Raw genomic sequence first — 19,282 nt, 5'->3', positions numbered from 1 at the left:
CGACCGCCTTGCTCGATCCTTGGCGTTAGAAGAAGAAGACGATGTCGGCCCGCCATGCTTTGGCCCCCGCATCCGTGACGAGCCCTTCCCCAAAGGGTTCTCGCTCCCCAGAGACACGCCCAAGTACAACGGCTCAGTGAAGCCGGAGGACTGGCTCATCGACTACTCCACGGCCGTCAGCATAGCCAACGGCAATCGACGTGTCGCCGTGAAGTACGTCCCCCTCATGCTGCAAGGCACGGCGCGCACATGGCTCAACAGCCTCAAGCCCTACAGCATCAACAGTTGGCTGGACTTCACCGAAGTCTTCGTCCGCAACTTCACCAGCACCTGCAAGCGGCCTCCCAAGCCTCGCCAGCTCTCCCTCTGCGTCCAGGGGCCCAACGAGTCGACCCGCGACTACCTCACGCGATGGGCCGAGCTCCGCAACTCCTGCGAGGGAGTGCACGAGGTCCAGGCCATCGAATACTTCACCGCCGGGTGCCGAGAGGGCACCCTCCTCACGCACCGACTCCTCTGCGACGAGCCAGCTACCCTCGACGAGTTATTAGTCATCACCGACAAGTACGCAACAGCCGACTCCTCAATGAAGACCGAGCTCCGAGTGGACGCCTCGGGGAAAGTACTTGCTCCTGCTCCCAAAACGCCGGCTGGCGACCCTACTCGGCGCCCCTACCAGAACGACCACAAGCGCAAGGGCCCCATGCCGACAACCTCCAGTCGGCAGGTGGCCACAGTTGAAGACGAGCAGCCCGAAGAACGGCCCGCTCCCAAGAAGAAGGGTGGAAGGCCGGCTTGGCATCCGTCTTTCTCCTACGAACAAGCACTCGATGCCCCCTGCAAGTTCCACAGCGGCGCGAAGCCGTCCAACCACACAACCCGGAAGTGCCACTGGCTCACCCGCATCACCAAGGGTGAGGGAATGCTGCCGCCTCCGCCTCCCGGCCCGCCGCCTCCAGCCCCTCAGCAGCCGGCGGCTCGGCCGGCAGTCGGCGCCATCCAAGACGAATTCCCCGAAGAGCACGCCGCCTACGTTGTCTTCACCAGTCAAGCCGACGACAAGCGCAGCCGACGCCGACAACACCAAGAAGTGAATGCAGTCGCCACTAGCACTACCGGGTTCATGCACTGGTCAGAAAAGCCAATCAGCTGGAGCCAGGCCGACCACCCAGAGGTGATGCCTTCGCCCGGCTCCTATGCAATGGTGTTGGACGTCACCCTCGCGACGGAGAGGCGAGCTGCCAGATTTTCCCGCGTCCTGATAGACGGCGGAAGCAGTATCAACATATTGTACCGCGATACCATGGAGAAGCTGAACATCAAAGCGAAGCAGCTCATGCCGAGCCGCACCGTCTTCCATGGTATCGTACCCGGCCTGTCTTGCTCTCCAATTGGCAAGATCAAAATGGATGTTCTCTTCGGAGACAAAGATCATTTTCGCCGGGAAGCAATATGGTTCGAGGTAGTGGATTTGGAGAGCCCCTATCATGCATTGCTTGGCCGACCTGCTTTGGCCAAGTTCATGGCTGTGCCCCACTACGCCTACCTGAAGATGAAGATGCCGAGCTCGAAGGGGATCATCACGGTAGCCGGCGACTACAAGAAGTCCACCGAGTGTGCCATGGCCAGTAGCCGGCTGGCCGAGTCCCTCGTGGTGGCAGAAGAGAAGAAGATGTTGGAACGGGTTGTGGCCATGGCCGGCAAGCAGCCGGCCTTGTCCCCCAACCCCAAGGATTGTGATGCGCAGGGCTCCTTCCAGCCTGCCAAAGAGACGAAGAAGATACCTCTGGACCCGGAGAACCCGGAGAGGTTCGCTATGATTGGGGCGAACTTGGACAGTAAATAGGAAGGCGAGCTCGTCGACTTCCTCCGTGAGAATCGAGACATCTTTGCATGGTCCCCAAAGGACATGCCGGGTGTCCCGAAGGATTTCGCCGAGCAAAAGCTACACGTCCGAGCTGATGCGAAGCCGGTCAAGCAGCCCCTCCGCCGACTGTCAGAAGAGAAGCGAAGAATTGTGGGAGAAGAGATAGCCCGGCTCCTTGCAGCCAGCTTTATCATGGAAGTGTTCTTTCCAGAGTGGCTTGCCAACCCAGTTCTGGTTCTGAAGAAGAATAACAAGTGGCGTATGTGTATAGACTACACTAGTCTGAACAAGGCCTGCCCAAAGGATCCGTTTGCTCTGCCACGGATTGACCAAGTGATAGACTCCACAGCCGGATGCGAGCTGTTAAGTATTTTGGATGCATACTCAGGGTATCATCAGATCAAGTTGGACCCAGCCGACCGCCTGAAGACTGCCTTCATCACACCCTTTGGAGCTTTCTGCTACCTGACAATGACATTCGGCTTGAGAAATGTCGGTGCCACTTTTCAGCATTGCATGCAGAAATGTCTCTTGAAACAACTCGGCAGAAATGCCCACGTCTACGTAGACGACATTGTGGTGAAGACAGAGAAGCGCGGTACCTTGCTGGAAGACCTGAAAGAAACATTTGCCAACTTGCGCCGATTCCAAATCAAGCTCAATCCCGAGAAGTGCGTGTTCGGAGTGCCAGCCGGCCAGCTGCTATGCTTCCTGGTCTCCGAACGCGGCATTGAGTGCAACCCCGTCAAGATCAAGGCCATCGAGAGGATGGAGATTCCCACCAAGCTGCGAGATGTGCAGAAGTTCACTGGCTGCTTAGCCTCCCTGAATCGTTTTATCAGCCGACTAGGAGAAAAGGCTCTCCCCTTGTACCGACTCATGAAGAAGTCCACTCACTTTGAGTGGAATGATCAAGCCGACCAAGCCTTCCATGAGTTGAAGAAAATGTTCACCACTCCCCCTGTCCTGGCAGCGCCGACTGAGAAGGAGCCCATGCTTCTCTACATCGCCGCGACTAGCCGAGTCGTCAGCACTGTTGTTGTGGTCCAGCGCCCGGAGGAAGGCCGAGCCCAGCTGGTCCAGAGGCCGGTCTACTATCTCAGCAAAGTACTATCCAGCTCAAAGCAAAACTATCCGCACTACCAGAAGATGTGCTATGGAGTGTACTTCGCTGCCAAGAAACTGAAGCCCTACTTCCAAGAGCACCCCATCACGGTCGTGTGCACTGCCCCGCTCGCCGAGATCATAGGCAGCGGGATGCATCCGGCCGGGTGGCCAAATGGGCCATTGCGTTGGCACCCTACACGATTTTCTATCAACCCCGCACCGCCATCAAGTCGCAAGCATTGGTCGACTTCCTCGTCGACTGGGCCGAGACCCAGTACTTACCGCCGGCTCCCGACTCTACCCATTGGCGGATGCACTTTGACGGGTCTAAGATGCGCACCGGCTTGGGAGCCGGCATCGTCCTCACCTCTCCCAAAGGCGACAAGCTCAAGTACACACTGCAGATCCACTTCGCCGCCTCCAACAACGTCGCCGAGTACGAGGCGCTCGTACACGGGCTCCGGCTAGCCAAAGAACTCGGCATACGCCGGATCCTGTGCTACGGCGACTCAGACTTGGTGGTCCAGCAATCATCTGGCGACTGGGACGCCAAGGACGCGAACATGGCGAGCTACCGTTTCCTCGTCCAGCAGATAAGCGGATACTTCGAAGGGTGCGAGTTCCTTCACGTGCCAAGGGCCGACAACGAGCAAGCAGATGCCCTAGCACGGATCGGCTCCACCCGACAAGCCATACCGACTAGCGTCTCCCTCCAGCACCTCCTCAAGCCGTCCATCAAGCCGTCTCCAGAGTCGGATTCCATCTTCGTACTGCCTGCGCCAGAAACAGCCGGATCCGACTGGAGAAATCCCGCAGGCGGCATGGGGACTTCGACGACTGGCCCGGGGACTGCCGTAGTCGCACCCGGCCCGAGGACTTCAGAACCCGGCCCGGGGACTGCAGCAGTCGGCCCGGGGACTGCAACGACACAAGAAGCGGTGGCCGACTCCAATTCCACGCCACCCAACCCACCCACGCGAGTCATGGTGGCTACACTAACAGAAGAAGAAGTCACAGCTCCCTCATGGGCCCAGCCCATCCTCAAGTTCCTAGTTAGCAGAGAGCTGCCGGCTGACGAAATCTCCGCAAGACTAGTGCAACGATGAGCAGCAGCATACACAATAATCAAAGAGAGCTTGTGAAGCGCAGCGTCACTGGAGTCTTCCAGCGTTGTGTCGAGCCAGAAAAAGGACTGGCAATCCTCAAAGACATCCACCAAGGCGAATGCGGCCACCACGCAGCCTCAAGATCCCTTGTGGCCAAGGCTTTCCGCCATGGTTTCTTCTGGCCGACTGCCTTGGAGGATGCTAAAGAAATAGTCAAGAGCTGCAGAGGATGTCAAGTTTTTAGTTCCAAGCAACACCTGCCGGCTTCTGCCCTCAAGACCATTCCCCTTACTTGGCCTTTTGCCGTCTGGGGACTGGACATGGTGGGCCCTTTCAAGACAGCCCGCGGCGGCCTGACACATCTACTTGTTGCCGTGGACAAGTTCACAAAGTGGATTGAAGCAAAGCCAATCAAGAAGCTCAATGGGCCGACTGCCGTAACATTCATCACCGACATCACTACTCGGTACGGCGTGCCGCACAGCATCATTACTGACAACGGCACTAACTTCGCCAAAGGAGCACTGGCACATTTCTGCGCGACGCAGGGCATCCGACTGGACTTAGGGTCCGTTGCCCACCCGCAGTCAAACAGCCAGGTCGAGCGAGCAAATGGACTCATCCTCTCCGGCATCAAGCCCCGACTGGTTGTACCACTGGAGCGATCGGTCGGCTGCTGGCTCGAAGAGCTGCCGGCTGTCCTCTGGAGTCTGCGCACTACACCCAACAAGTCAACCGGCTTCACTCCATTCTTCCTCGTGTACGGTGCCGAGGCTGTCATCCCAACAGACATCGAGTTCGACTCGCCTCGGATCACCATGTACACGGAGGCGGAAGCCAAAGAAGCAAGAGAAGACGGCGTGGACCTACTGGAAGAAGGCCGGCTGTTAGCACTCAGCCGGTCCGCCATCTACCAGCAAGGGCTGCGCCGCTACTACAACCGCAAGGTCAAGCCAAGATCCTTCCAAGAAGGCGACCTTGTGCTCCGGCTAATCCAGCGAACAGCCGGCCAGCACAAGCTCTCGGCCCCTTGGGAAGGCCCCTTCATCATCAGCAAGGCACTCGGCAACGACTCCTACTACTTGATCGACGCGCAAAAACCAAGAGCACGCAAGAGAGACGACTCCGGCAAGGAGTCGGAGCGACCATGGAACGCAAACCTCCTAAGACGATTTTACAGCTGAAAGCAGTATGTATCACGCCCCCCTTTTGTATTAAGTACAAACCAGCAGGCCCCCCGAACAGTACTCGGGGACTGACTTTTATTTATCTATGAATGACGAGTGTCATATCCATGAATGTATTATTACATTTTGAATTTTTGTCCGGCACCGGATTTGACTAGTCGGCCCGGGGACTGGCCGCCTTGAGCTATATCGAAAGTTTTTCCTAAAGTCAGAAAAGTAGTGCGCCGGCTCCCGAGTACTCTCTTGTTGAAAGTCGCAGCTCAAAGAACTGACTGTCCGACTAGCAAGAGGAAAGACAGAAAGGACGCCCACACGAAAAACGGCTAAGGAACAACGAACCTATATAGCAAAGAGACGGCCTCCAAACATGCATGCCGGCTACTAGAGCAGCCGGCTGGCCGGTTTCCTAAAAAACTTAGCTTTAGTCCAGCAGAGCTAAAGTACTTCCCCCTCCCCAATCGGCCAGGCACTCCCCCGGCTACAGATTGCAGAGCAACTGTTTGACTGGGAGGCGGCAACCAAGGGAGGGCGGCAAAGGAAAAAGCAGAAGGACAAAAAGCGAAAGTACAAGGAAAGACCAAATGCATAAGTTATATATACATAAAGCCCCCAACAGGCGGCAACAGACATAAGTTCGGATACACCCAGTGGGTGGAATTGTGCGAATTTAACCAAACATTGTTCTAAAGAGTAACAAAACAGGAAAAGCAAAAAGCGGCAGACTAGGGCGCGACGTGGAGACCGAGCTAGTCGGTGAAGGCAGCCTCGCCGGCTGAAGGAGTGGCCGACTAGCGGGCCCCGGCTTGACCACCACCTGCGGCAGGAGGCGTGGAGGCGCGCGACGTGGTGCTGGAGGCGCGGTCAGGCTGAGGCTGGCCGGCTGCTCCACCAGCCGGCTCGGCGTCTTCACCCTCCTCCTCCTCCTCTTCGCCCTCGTCGCTGGAGTCGATCTCCTCCGCCGAGTCTTCGCCGTACACCGGGTCCAGCCCGAACCACTCCTCCGGCTGGGCGACTCCATTGTCGTCCACCTCGGGGGCGAAGACGCTGGTGTCGGTGTAGTCGGCGATCGCCGATGCCCGCCGAATTATGTCCGGCCGCGCCGGCTCCAGCTCCGTGTCGGCTTGCTGCCGCCAGGTAGCCAGCTTGTCCAGGCTCAGGCCGGGATACCAGGCCTTGACGAACTCCAGCGCCCGCCTGGCACCGGAGCGAGCCGCCGACGCCTTCCAAGCCTCGAAGCGGCCGGCTGCCACCTCCATGTTGGAAATATGCCCTAGAGGCAATAATAAATGGTTATTATTATATTTCTTTGTTCATGGTAATTGTCTATTATTCATGCTATAATTGTATTGTCCAGAAATCGTGATACATGTGTGAATACATAGACCACAACATGTCCCTAGTAAGCCTCTAGTTGACTAGCTCGTTGATCAACAGATAGTCACGGTTTCCTGACTATGGACATTGGATGTCATTGATAACGGGATCACATCATTAGGAGAATGATGTGATGGACAAGACCCAATCGTAAGCATAGCATAAAAGATCGTGTAGTTTCGTTTGCTAGAGCTTTTCCAATGTCAAGTATCTTTTCCTTAGACCATGAGATCGTGCAACTCCCGGATACCGTAGGAGTGCTTTGGGTGTGCCAAACGTCACAACGTAACTGGGTGACTATAAAGGTGCATTACGGGTATCTCCAAAAGTGTCTGTTGGGTTGGCACGGATCGAGACTGGGATTTGTCGCTCCGTGTGACGGAGAGGTATCTCTGGGCCCACTCGGTAATGCATCATCATAATGAGCTCAATGTGACTAAGGCGTTAGTCACGGGATCATGCATTGCGGTACGAGTAAAGAGACTTGCCGGTAACGAGATTGAACAAGGTATTGGGATACCGACGATCGAATCTCGGGCAAGTAACATACCGATTGACAAAGGGAATTGCATACGGATTGATTGAATCCTCGACACCGTGGTTCATCCGATGAGATCATCGTGGAACATGTGGGAGCCAACATGGGTATCCAGATCCCGCTGTTGGTTATTGACCGGAGAGGCGTCTCGGTCATGTCTGCATGTCTCCCGAACCCGTAGGGTCTACACACTTAAGGTCCGGTAACGCTAGGGTTGTAGAGATATATGTATGCGGAAACCCGAAAGTTGTTCGGAGTCCCGGATGAGATCCCGGACGTCACGAGAGGTTCCAGAATGGTCCGGAGGTGAAGAATTATATATAGGAAGTCCAGTTTCGGCCACCGGGAAAGTTTCGGGGGTTATCGGTATTGTACCGGGACCACCGGAAGGGTCCCGGGGGTCCACCGGGTGGGGCCACCTGTCCCGGAGGGCCCCGTGGGCTGAAAGTGGAAGGGAACCAGCCCCTAGTGGGCTGGGGCGCCCCCCTTGGGCCTCCCCCCATGCGCCTAGGGTTGGGAACCCTAGGGGGGGGGAGTTCCCCCTTGCCTTGGGGGGCAAGGCAACCCCTTCCCCCCTTGTGGCCGCCGCCCCCTTGAGATCCCATCTCTTGGGGCTGGCGCACCCCCCCCAGGGGCCTATATAAAGGGGGGGAGGGAGGGCAGTACACAACAGCCTTGGGCGCCTCCCTCCTCCCCTGCAACACCTCTCTCTCTCTCTCTCTCTCGCAGAAGCTCGGCGTAGCCCTGCGGAGACCCGCTACATCCACCACCACGCCGTCGTGCTGCTGGATCTCCATTAACCTCTCCTTCCCCCTTGCTGGATCAAGAAGGAGGAGACGTCGCTGCACCATACGTGTGTTGAACACGGAGGTGCCGTCCGTTCGGCACTCGGTCATCGGTGATTTAGATCACGGCGAGTACGACTCCGTCATCCACGTTCATTGGAACGCTTCCGCTCGCGATCTACAAGGGTATGTAGATGCACTCCCTTCCCCTCGTTGCTAGTAGACTCCATAGATGCATCTTGGTGAACGTAGGAAAATTTTAAAATTATGCTACGATTCCCTACAGTGGCATCATGAGCCAGGCCTATGCGTAGTTACTATGCACGAGTAGAACACAAAGCAGTTGTGGGCGTTGAGTTTGCCAATTCTTCTTGCCGCTACTAGTCGTTTCTTGTTTCGGCGGCATTGTAGGATGAAGCGGCCCGGACCGACCTTACACGTACGCTTACGTGAGACTGGTTCCACCGACTGACATGCACAAGTTGCATAAGGTGGCTAGCGGGTGTCTGTCTCTCCTACTTTAGTCGGAATGAATTCGATGAAAAGGGTCCTTATGAAGGGTAAATAGAAATTGGCAAATCACGTTGTGGTCATACGTAGGTAAGAAACGTTCTTGCTAGAAACCTACAAACCACGTAAAAACTTGCAACAACAATTAGAGGACGTCTAACTTGTTTTTGCAGCAAGTGCTATGTGATGTGATATGGCCAGAAGATGTGATGAATGATATGTGATGTATGAGATTGATCATATTCTTGTAATAGGAATCACGACTTGCATGTCGATGAGTATGACAACCGGCAGGAGCCATAGGAGTTGTCTTTATTATTTTGTATGACCTGCGTGTCATTAAATAAACGCCATGTAAATTACTTTACTTTATTGCTAAACGCGTTAGCCATAGAAGTAGAAGTAATCGTTGGCGTGACGACTTCATGAAGACACAATGATGGAGATCATGATGATGGAGATCATGATGATGGAGATCATGGTGTCATGCCGGTGACAAAGATGATCATGGTGCCCCGAAGATGGAGATCAAAGGAGCATGATGATATTGGCCATATCATGTCACTATTTGATTGCATGTGATGTTTATCATGTTTTTGCATCTTATTTGCTTAGAACGACGGTAGCAAGTAGGATGATCCCTTATAATAATTTCAAGAAAGTGTTCACCCTAACTGTGCACCGTTGCGAAGGTTCGTTGTTTCGAAGCACCACGTGATGATCGGGTGTGATAGATTCTAACGTTCGAATACAACGGGTGTTGACGAGCCTAGCATGTACAGACATGGCCTCGGAACACACGCAATACACTTAGGTTCACTTGACGAGCCTAGCATGTACAGACATGGCCTCGGAACACGGAGGACCGAAAGGTCGAGCATGAGTCGTATAGAAGATACGATCAACATGGAGATGTTCACCGATCTTGACTAGTCCGTCTCACGTGATGATCGGACACGGCCTAGTCAAATTCGGATCATGTTTCACTTAGATGACTAGAGGGATGTCAATCTGAGTGGGAGTTCATTAAATTATTTGATTATATGAACTTAATTATCATGAACTTAGTCTAAATCTTTACACTATGTATTGTAGATCAAATGGCCCATGTTGTCCTCAATTTCAACGCGTTCCTAGAGAAAACCAAGCTGAAAGATGATGGCAGCAACTATACGGACTGGGTCCGGAACCTGAGGATCATCCTCATAGCAGCCAAGAAAGATTATGTCTTAGAAGCACCGCTAGGTGAAGCACCAATCCCTGAGAACCAAGACGTTATGAACGCTTGGCAGCAGCGTGCTGATGATTACTCCCTCGTTCAGTGCGGCATGCTTTACAGCTTAGAACCGGGTCTCCAAAAGCGTTTTGAGAAACATGGAGCATATGAGATGTTCGAGGAGCTGAAACTGGTTTTTCAAGCTCATGCCCGGGTCGAGAGATATGATGTCTCCGACAAGTTCTTCAGCTGTAAAATGGAGGAGAACAGTTCTGTTAGTGAGCACATACTCAGAATGTCTGGGTTGCACAACCGCTTGTCTCAGCTGGGAGTTAATCTCCCGGATGACGCGGTCATTGACAGAATCCTCCAGTCGCTTCCACCAAGCTACAAGAGCTTCGTGATGAACTACAATATGCAGGGGATAGAAAAGACCATTCCCGAGGTATATTCAATGCTGAAATCAGCGGAAGGGGAGATCAGAAAAGAACATCAAGTGTTGATGGTGAATAAAACCACTAAGTTCAAGAAGGGCAAGGGTAAGAAGAACTTCAAGAAGGACGGCAAGGGAGTTGCCGCGCCCGGTAAGCCAGTTACCGGGAAGAAGTCAAAGAATGGACCCAAGCCGGAGACTGAGTGCTTTTATTGCAAGGGAAGTGGTCACTGGAAGCGGAACTGCCCCAAATACTTAGCGGACAAGAAGAAGGCCGGCAACACCCAAGGTATATGTGATATACAAGTAATTGATGTGTACCTTACCAGTACTCGTAGTAGCTCCTGGGTATTTGATACCGGTGCGGTTGCTCATATTTGTAACTCAAAGCAGGAACTACGGAATAAACGGAGACTGGCAAAGGACGAGGTGACGATGCGCGTCGGGAATGGTTCCAAGGTCGATGTGATCGCCGTTGGCACGCTACCTCTGCATCTACCCACGGGATTAGTTTTAAACCTCAATAATTGTTATTTAGTGCCAGCTTTGAGCATGAACATTGTATCTGGATCTCGTTTAATTCGAGATGGCTAGTCATTTAAATCTGAGAATAATGGTTGTTCTATTTATTTGAGAGATATGTTTTATGGTCATGCCCCGCTGGTCAATGGTTTATTTTTGATGAATCTCGAACGTGATGTTACACATGTTCATAGTGTGAATACCAAAAGATGTAAAGTTGATAATGATAGTCCCACATACTTGTGGCACTGCCGCCTTGGTCACATTGGTGTCAAGCGCATGAAGAAGCTCCATGCAGATGGACTTTTGGAGTCTCTTGATTACGAATCATTTGACACGTGCGAACCATGTCTCATGGGTAAGATGACCAAGACTCCGTTCTCCGGAACAATGGAGCGAGCAACCAACTTATTGGAAATCATACATACCGATGTGTGCGGTCCAATGAGTGTTGAGGCTCGCGGAGGATATCGTTATGTTCTCACTCTCACTGATGATTTAAGTAGATATGGGTATGTCTACCTAATGAAACACAAGTCTGAAACCTTTGAAAAGTTCAAGGAATTTCAGAGTGAGGTTGAGAATCAACGTGACAGGAAAATAAAATTATTACGATCAGATCGTGGTGGAGAATATTTAAGTCACGAATTTGGTACACACTTAAGGAAATGTGGAATAGTTTCACAACTCACGCCGCCTGGAACACCTCAGAGAAATGGTGTGTCCGAACATCGAATCGCACTCTATTGGATATGGTGCGATCTATGATGTCTCTTACCGATTTACCGCTCTCATTTTGGGGTTATGCTTTAGAGACTGCCGCATTCACTTTAAATAGGGCACCGTCTAAATCCGTTGAGACGACACCGTATGAATTATGGTTTGGGAAGAAACCTAAGCTGTCGTTTCTAAAAGTTTGGGGATGCGATGCTTATGTCAAGAAACTTCAACCTGAAAAGCTCGAACCCAAATCGGAAAAATGCGTCTTCATAGGATACCCTAAGGAAACTATCGGGTATACCTTCTACCTCAGATCCGAAGGCAAGATCTTCGTTGCCAAGAACGGGTCCTTTCTAGAGAAGGAGTTTCTCTCGAAAGAATTGAGTGGGAGGAAAGTGGAACTTGATGAGGTGGTAGTCACCCCTTCCGAACCGGAAAGTAGCGCAGCGCGGGAAAATGTTCCTGTGGTGCCTACACCGACTGGGGAGGAAGTTAATGATGATGATCATGAAGCTTCAGATCAAGTTGCTGAACTTCATAGGTCCACAAGGACACGTTCCGCACCAGAGTGGTACGGCAACCCTGTCCTGGAAATCATGTTGTTAGACAACGGTGAACCTTCGAACTATGAAGAAGCGATGGCAGGCCCGGATTCCGACAAATGGCTAGAAGCCATGAAATCCGAGATAGAATCCATGTATGAAAACAAAGTATGGACTTTGACTGACTTGCCCGATGAGCGGCGAGCCATAGAAAACAAATGGATCTTTAAGAAGAAGACGGACGCAGATGGTAATTTGACCATCTACAAAGCTCGACTTGTCGCTAAGGGTTATCGACAAGTTCAAGGGGTTGACTACGATGAGACTTTCTCACCCGTAGCGAAGCTGAAGTCCGTCCGAATCATGTTAGCAATTGTCGCATACTATGATTATGAGATATGGCAGATGGACGTCAAAACGGCATTCCTTAATGGCTTCCTTAAGGAAGAGTTGTATATGATGCAGCCGGAAGGTTTTGTCGATCCTAAGAATGCTAACAAAGTATGCAAGCTCCAACGCTCAATCTATGGGCTGGTGCAAGCATCTCGGAGTTGGAACATTCGCTTTGATGAGATGATCAAAGCGTTTGGGTTTACACAGACTTATGGAGAAGCCTGTGTTTACAAGAAAGTGAGTGGGAGCTCTGTAGCATTTCTCATATTATATGTGGATGACATACTATTGATGGGAAATGATATAGAATTCTTGGAAAGTATAAAGGCCTATTTGAATAAGTGTTTTTCAATGAAGGACCTTGGAGAAGCTGCTTATATATTAGGCATCAAGATCTATAGAGATAGATCAAGACGCCTCATTGGTCTTTCACAGAGTACATACCTTGACAAGATATTGAAGAAGTTCAGTATGGATCAGTCCAAGAAGGGGTTCTTGCCAGTATTGCAAGGTGTGCAATTGAGCACGGCTCAATGCCCGACCACGGCAGAAGATATAGAAGAGATGAGTGTCATCCCCTATGCCTCGGCCATAGGGTCTATTATGTATGCCATGCTGTGTACCAGACCTGATGTAAACCTTGCCGTAAGTTTGGTAGGAAGGTACCAAAGTAATCTCGGCAAGGAACACTGGACAGCGGTCAAGAATATCCTGAAGTACCTGAAGAGGACTAAGGATATGTTTCTCGTTTATGGAGGTGACGAAGAGCTCGTCGTAAAGGGTTACGTCGACGCTAACTTCGACACAGATCTGGATGACTCGAAGTCACAGACCGGATACGTGTATATTTTGAATAGAGGAGCAGTAAGCTGGTGCAGTTGCAAGCAAAGCGTCGTGGCGGGATCTACATGTGAAGCGGAATACATGGCAGCTTCGGAGGCAGCACAGGAAGCAGTCTGGATGAAGGAGTTCATTACCGACCTAGGGGTGATTCCCAATGCGTCGGGCCCAATGACTCTCTTCTGTGACAACACTGGAGCTATTGCCCTTGCGAAGGAGCCCAGGTTTCACAGGAAGACCAGGCATATCAAGCGTCGCTTCAACTCCATTCGTGAAAGTGTTCAAAATGGAGACATAGATATTTGTAAAGTACACACGGACCTGAATGTAGCAGATCCGTTGACTAAACCTCTCCCTAGGGCAAAACATGATCAACACCAGGACGCAATGGGTGTTCGATTCATCACAATGTAACTAGATTATTGACTCTAGTGCAAGTGGGAGACTGTTGGAAATATGCCCTAGAGGCACTAATAAATGGTTATTATTATATTTCTTTGTTCATGGTAATTGTCTATTATTCATGCTATAATTGTATTGTCCGGAAATCGTGATACATGTGTGAATACATAGACCACAACCTGTCCCTAGTAAGCCTCTAGTTGACTAGCTCGTTGATCAACAGATAGTCACGGTTTCCTGACTATGGACATTGGATGTCATTGATAACGGGATCACATCATTAGGAGAATGATGTGATGGACAAGACCCAATCCTAAGCATAGCATAAAAGATCGTGTAGTTTCGTTTGCTAGAGCTTTTCCAATGTCAAGTATCTTTTCCTTAGACCATGAGATCGTGCAACTCCCGGATACCGTAGGAGTGCTTTGGGTGTGCCAAACGTCACAACGTAACTGGGTGACTATAAAGGTGCATTACGGGTATCTCCAAAAGTGTCTGTTGGGTTGGCACGGATCGAGACTGGGATTTGTCGCTCCGTGTGACGGAGAGGTATCTCTGGGCCCACTCGGTAATGCATCATCATAATGAGCTCAATGTGACTAAGGCGTTAGTCACGGGATCATGCATTGCGGTACGAGTAAAGAGACTTGCCGGTAACGAGATTGAACAAGGTATTGGGATACCGACGATCGAATCTCGGGCAAGTAACATACCGATTGACAAAGGGAATTGCATACGGATTGATTGAATCCTCGACACCGTGGTTCATCCGATGGGATCATCGTGGAACATGTGGGAGCCAACATGGGTATCCAGATCCCGCTGTTGGTTATTGACCGGAGAGGCGTCTCGGTCATGTCTGCATGTCTCCCGAACCCGTAGGGTCTACACACTTAAGGTCCGGTAACGCTAGGGTTGTAGAGATATATGTATGCGGAAACCTGAAAGTTGTTCGGAGTCCCGGATGATATCCCGGACATCACGAGAGGTTCCGGAATGGTCCGGAGGTGAAGAATTATATATAGGAAGTCCAATTTTGGCCACCGGGATAGTTTCGGGGGTTATCGGTATTGTACCGGGACCACCGGAAGGGTCCCGGGGGTCCACCGGGTGGGGCCACCTGTCCCGGAGGGCCCCGTGGGCTGAAAGTGGAAGGGAACCAGCCCCTAGTGGGCTGGGGCGCCCCCCTTGGGCCTCCCCCCATGCGCCTAGGGTTGGGAACCCTAGGGGGGAGTTCCCCCTTGCCTTGGGGGGCAAGGCAACCCCTTCCCCCCCTTGTGGCCGCCCCCCCCCCCCCTTGAGATCCCATCTCTTGGGGCTGGCGCACCCCCCCAGGGGCCTATATAAAGGGGGGGAGGGAGGGCAGTACACAACAGCCTTGGGCGCCTCCCTCCTCCCCTGCAACACCTCTCTCTCTCTCGCAGAAGCTCGGCATAGCCCTGCGGAGACCCGCTACATCCACCACCACGCCGTCGTGCTGCTGGATCTCCATTAACCTCTCCTTCCCCCTTGCTGGATCAAGAAGGAGGAGACGTCGCTGCACCGTACGTGTGTTGAACACGGAGGTGCCGTCCGTTCGGCACTCGGTCATCGGTGATTTGGATCACGGCGAGTACGACTCCGTCATCCACGTTCATTGGAACGCTTCCTCTCGCGATCTACAAGGGTATGTAGATGCACTCCCTTCCCCTCGTTGCTAGTAGACTCCATAGATGCATCTTGGTGAACGTAGGAAGATTTTAAAATTATGCTACGATTCCCTACACTCCAGCCAACTGGCGGTCCGACTGGGGGTGCGAGGGACCGCTTGGCCGGGCCAGAGGGCGGCCAAGACCTGTGCCCCGGCACGCTGAAGCCGGCGGAGCAGCCGGTGAGCCGGCTGGATGCGAGCCTAGATCGCCAGGAGCTGTTCCTCCAGCGAGCGGCCGGCGGTTGGCGAGTTCTCAAAGCCGGCTTGCCTCTTCGCTTGGCGACGGGCCTCGATGGCCTGGTTGGCGGCAGTTGAATAGTCAGGGAAATACTCTGTGCAAGAAGAAAGGAAGAAAGGAACACCAAAATCAGAAAGCAAGCCAAAGTGACAGACGGCAAGAAAGGACGAAGGGGTAGGCGGCTTACCGTCAACCAGATCTTCGATCTAGCCGTAGCCAGAGACCAGAGTCTGCCTGGCCTCAGCCCAGCCAGCCGCCTCCGTCTCGAACTCGGCCTGGAGAGCGGCTTCGTGATCCTGCGCAGCCTTCAGCGCCGCCTTGTGGCCTTCCTCCTGGTCGGCCAGCTTCTTGACCAGGCGGTCGCGCTCCTGCACCAAGGCGGCGAGCTCGGCATCCTTGGCATGAAGAGCAGTCTGGGACTCCCCCAGCTGTGCCCTCAGACTGGCGTTGGCCACTGCAAAGTCAGAAGAAGAAGAAAAAACAGTAAGAAATCGTCAAGGAAGATCCGACCCGACTGCTCAGCAGTCGGCCCGAATCTCGGGGACTACACCCAGTGGGTGCACTGACGCGCCCCCACATGAGATAAAGATCAAGTCACATACCTCGGCTCTCAGTAAGGTCGGCGGTCTTCTGAGTCAGCTCCCGAGCCTGGGAGTTGAAGGCGGCCGCTCGAAGGTTGTGATAGTCCTGCAAGATGGACAGAAGACCGAAGTAAGAACAAAAACAGCAAAGACAAAACCTCCAAGAAGTTCCAAGCCGCCTGCTCAGTAGCCGACTCAGAACTCGGGGACTACACCCAGTGGGTGCGCTGACGCGCCCCCACGGAAGAAATCAAGATCAAGAAGAGAAATCAAGATCAAGATGGGAATACTAACCCGGATGGCCGCCCGAGTCGCGAGGAACTCATCGGTGAACTGCCTCAGCGCCGCGGCTTGGCTTTGGAGCCGGGTCCGGACGTCTTGTGCAGCCACGTTCACCACGGCCGTCCCTCCGCCTGGTGTCCACCCCGAGGTAGCGCTGGCCGCCTCCGCATCTTGGGCCGACGAGCTGGAGCCCACGGCCGGCTGTGGCTCCGACGCAGCCTTCTGCGGCTCCGACGCGGCCTTCCCCGCGCGCCGGCTCGGCGGCACCCGGACCGCCACCTCAGCCCCCGCGCCCGGCTCGCCCTCCGCCGACTGTGCAGGCGGCGGATCAGGCTGGCCGCCTTGGCCCGCCCCAGTCGGAGGGGTCGGCTCCGGCGCCTTCTCCAAGATGATGACGTCGTCGCCGCTTCCTCCCAGCCCTGGCTGGTCGCCGCTGACTCCCCCTGGCGAGGGCTCCGTGTCCCCAGGCGCCATGGAACGCAGGGGGGTGACCATCAAAACCTCCCCTGCCGCCGCCGCGGCCTCAGCCTCTGCCTGGGCCCTGGCTGCGGCCTCGGCGAGTGCCTTCGCCGCCTCCTCCTCCCGAGCCGCCTGGGCGGCGGCTGCCTTCCGTGCCTCCGCCTCACGTGCCTCCTGCTCCTCCCGCGCCTCCCGCGCGTTCCTTTCCGTCACCTCCTGGAGGTCGGCGCGGGGGTCCACGCGGCGGGTGGTGCTCCCAGAGCCCCTTGGCGACTCGACGACGGAGCCGGCAGCCGCCCGCTCAAGTGACAACGGAGCTCTAATCGTTGAAGAAAAAGACGAGAGTTCAAGAACCACCAAAGAAAAGAAAGAAAGAGAGTACACAGAGAAAGAGAGCTTACGCCGACACGGTCTGCGGTTGCTTCACCACCTTGCGGAAACGAGCCGCCTTCGCGGCCGCCTCCTCCCGCCTGGTGGCCGCCGCCCCACCCCTGGGTTTCTTCGTTCGGCTACCGAACAGACCCTGGGCGGCGCGACGCTTCTGCCCTCCGCCCCGAGCAGGCTGCGCGGCGGAGGAGCCCGCGCCGCGACCAGATGCCGGCTGGCGGCGCGGGACGGCTTCGGCTTCATCTTCGTCCGGCCAGTCGTCAAAGGTGGCGGTGAACCCGGAGCCGCCTGCTTCGCCGCCGGCTTGGCCACCGCCCGGCTCGACGGCGTCATCCATATGGACCGCCCCCAGGTCGGGGTCCTCCAGGTCGTGCTCGGTCCGGTCGGGGATGAAGCGGCGCTCCGTATCTGACCCGCCGGCCAGCCGAAGTAGAGGGCTCTGTCGAAGAACAAGCCGACTAAGTCAGAGTCGGCCAAGAGATGCTCGGCAACAAGGCCAAGAGAGAGAGAGAAAAAGAGACAAGGGGAGCATACCGTAGGCGGAGGATTGGCTCGGCTATATGGCTCCTTGCCGAACTGCCACTCTTCAGTGAGTTGGCAGTTTGCGAGGTAGTTCACCATGTAGGCGACCTCATGGCGCGGCATCTCCTTGGTGCACATCCGGCTCGGATCGAGCTGGCCGCTCATCTGACAGATCAGATGAGGCCGGCTCTGGAGCGGAAGAACCCGGCGCGTGACAAACGCAGCCAGAAGATCGGGCCCTGTTAGGCCTTCCGACTGGACCATCACCCGCAGTCGGGCGATGGCGGCGTTTCCAGCCTGCGACAGCGTCACCGCCCGGAAGGACCACTGGGGCAGCCTGCCCGCCGGTGGGCCGGCTACGTAAGCCGGCAGGTTGATGTAGTCGCCCCGTGGAGCGATGTTCCGCACGTAGAAGTACGACTTCTGCCACTTCTTCACCGATTGGATCAGCGTGATGATGGGGAAGGGGTTGTCGGCGCCCGATCTCCGCGACGCGATGAAGGCGCTAGTATGAGCCGGCACGCCTTTACTGCGCGTGCCCAGCTTCGACTGGAAGAGCTCCCCCCAGAGCTCAAGGGTGGGGAGGACGCCGAGATAGCCCTCGCACAGGGTGACGAAGGCCGACAGCAGCACCACCGCGTTGGGGGTGAGATGGTGTGGCTGGAGCTGATAGAATTCGAGCCAGGAGCGGAAGAAGGCGCTCACTGGCAGGCCGAAGCCGCGCAAGAAGTGCGAGCGGAAGACCACCCGCTCGCCCTCCTGTGGCTCCGGCCTGATTTCCTTCGCCGGCGCGAGGCGGACCTCCACTTTGTCCGCGGTGGGCAGCCGCCGTGTGTCGCGGAGGAAGTCGACGTGGTCGTCATGGACGTTGGAGCCGTCCCAATCCCTGCCAAGCTGCTCTACAGTGGGAGGCATGGCGAAAGCTTGCACGGCGGCGGAGGAGCGTGCGGTGGAAGAGCGCGGCGGCGAGGCGCTGTCGCGAGAACGGGCGAGCGAAGAAGACGGTGGAAGTAGGAGGAGCGTGCGAGGGCCTGCCGCCCTCCACCTCCCCCTACTTATAGCCTCACAAGGCCGAAGAGGCCGGACGTGGGGGGAGACGTGGGATTAACTACGCCCACTCCCCCCACGTCTCGCGATTATTGCGCATAAGTGCGAGCCGAAACTGCCGCACGGAACGTGCGGGCGGTTTCGGGATACAAAGGATCCGCGCCTGGGCCGGGGCGCGGACATGGCGGGCCCCCTCCCTGCGGCGACGTCCCGTCACGCGCGTGGGCTGGCAGGCTTTCCGGCCACGTGGTTCGCCGACGGCCCGTGGCCGGCCCGCGGCCCGGTGCACGTGCCAGCGGGTTCCCGCCCTCCGACTCCAGAAGATTTCGACTCAGGCGGCGCGCCTGACCAAGGCCGGCTCCCAGCTGCCGGCTTGTTACGATAGGAAGCTGATCGAGCTTCTCAACCCCCATTCTACCTCGAAGCCCAATCAGCTTCGGGGACTACTGTCGGAGTAATTGGCCATGGGTAGCCTAACCGACTGCCCCTGGTTCTTCTGAAAAAATTATCAGGCCTTCGGGCCTCCAAGCACTC

This window comes from Aegilops tauschii, chromosome 7 (assembly GCF_002575655.3).
Source record: "Aegilops tauschii subsp. strangulata cultivar AL8/78 chromosome 7, Aet v6.0, whole genome shotgun sequence".
In the NCBI taxonomy this organism is placed as follows: Eukaryota; Viridiplantae; Streptophyta; class Magnoliopsida; order Poales; family Poaceae; genus Aegilops; species Aegilops tauschii.
The sequence above is the reverse complement of the archived record's forward strand: the minus strand, read 5'-3'. Positions refer to the sequence as shown.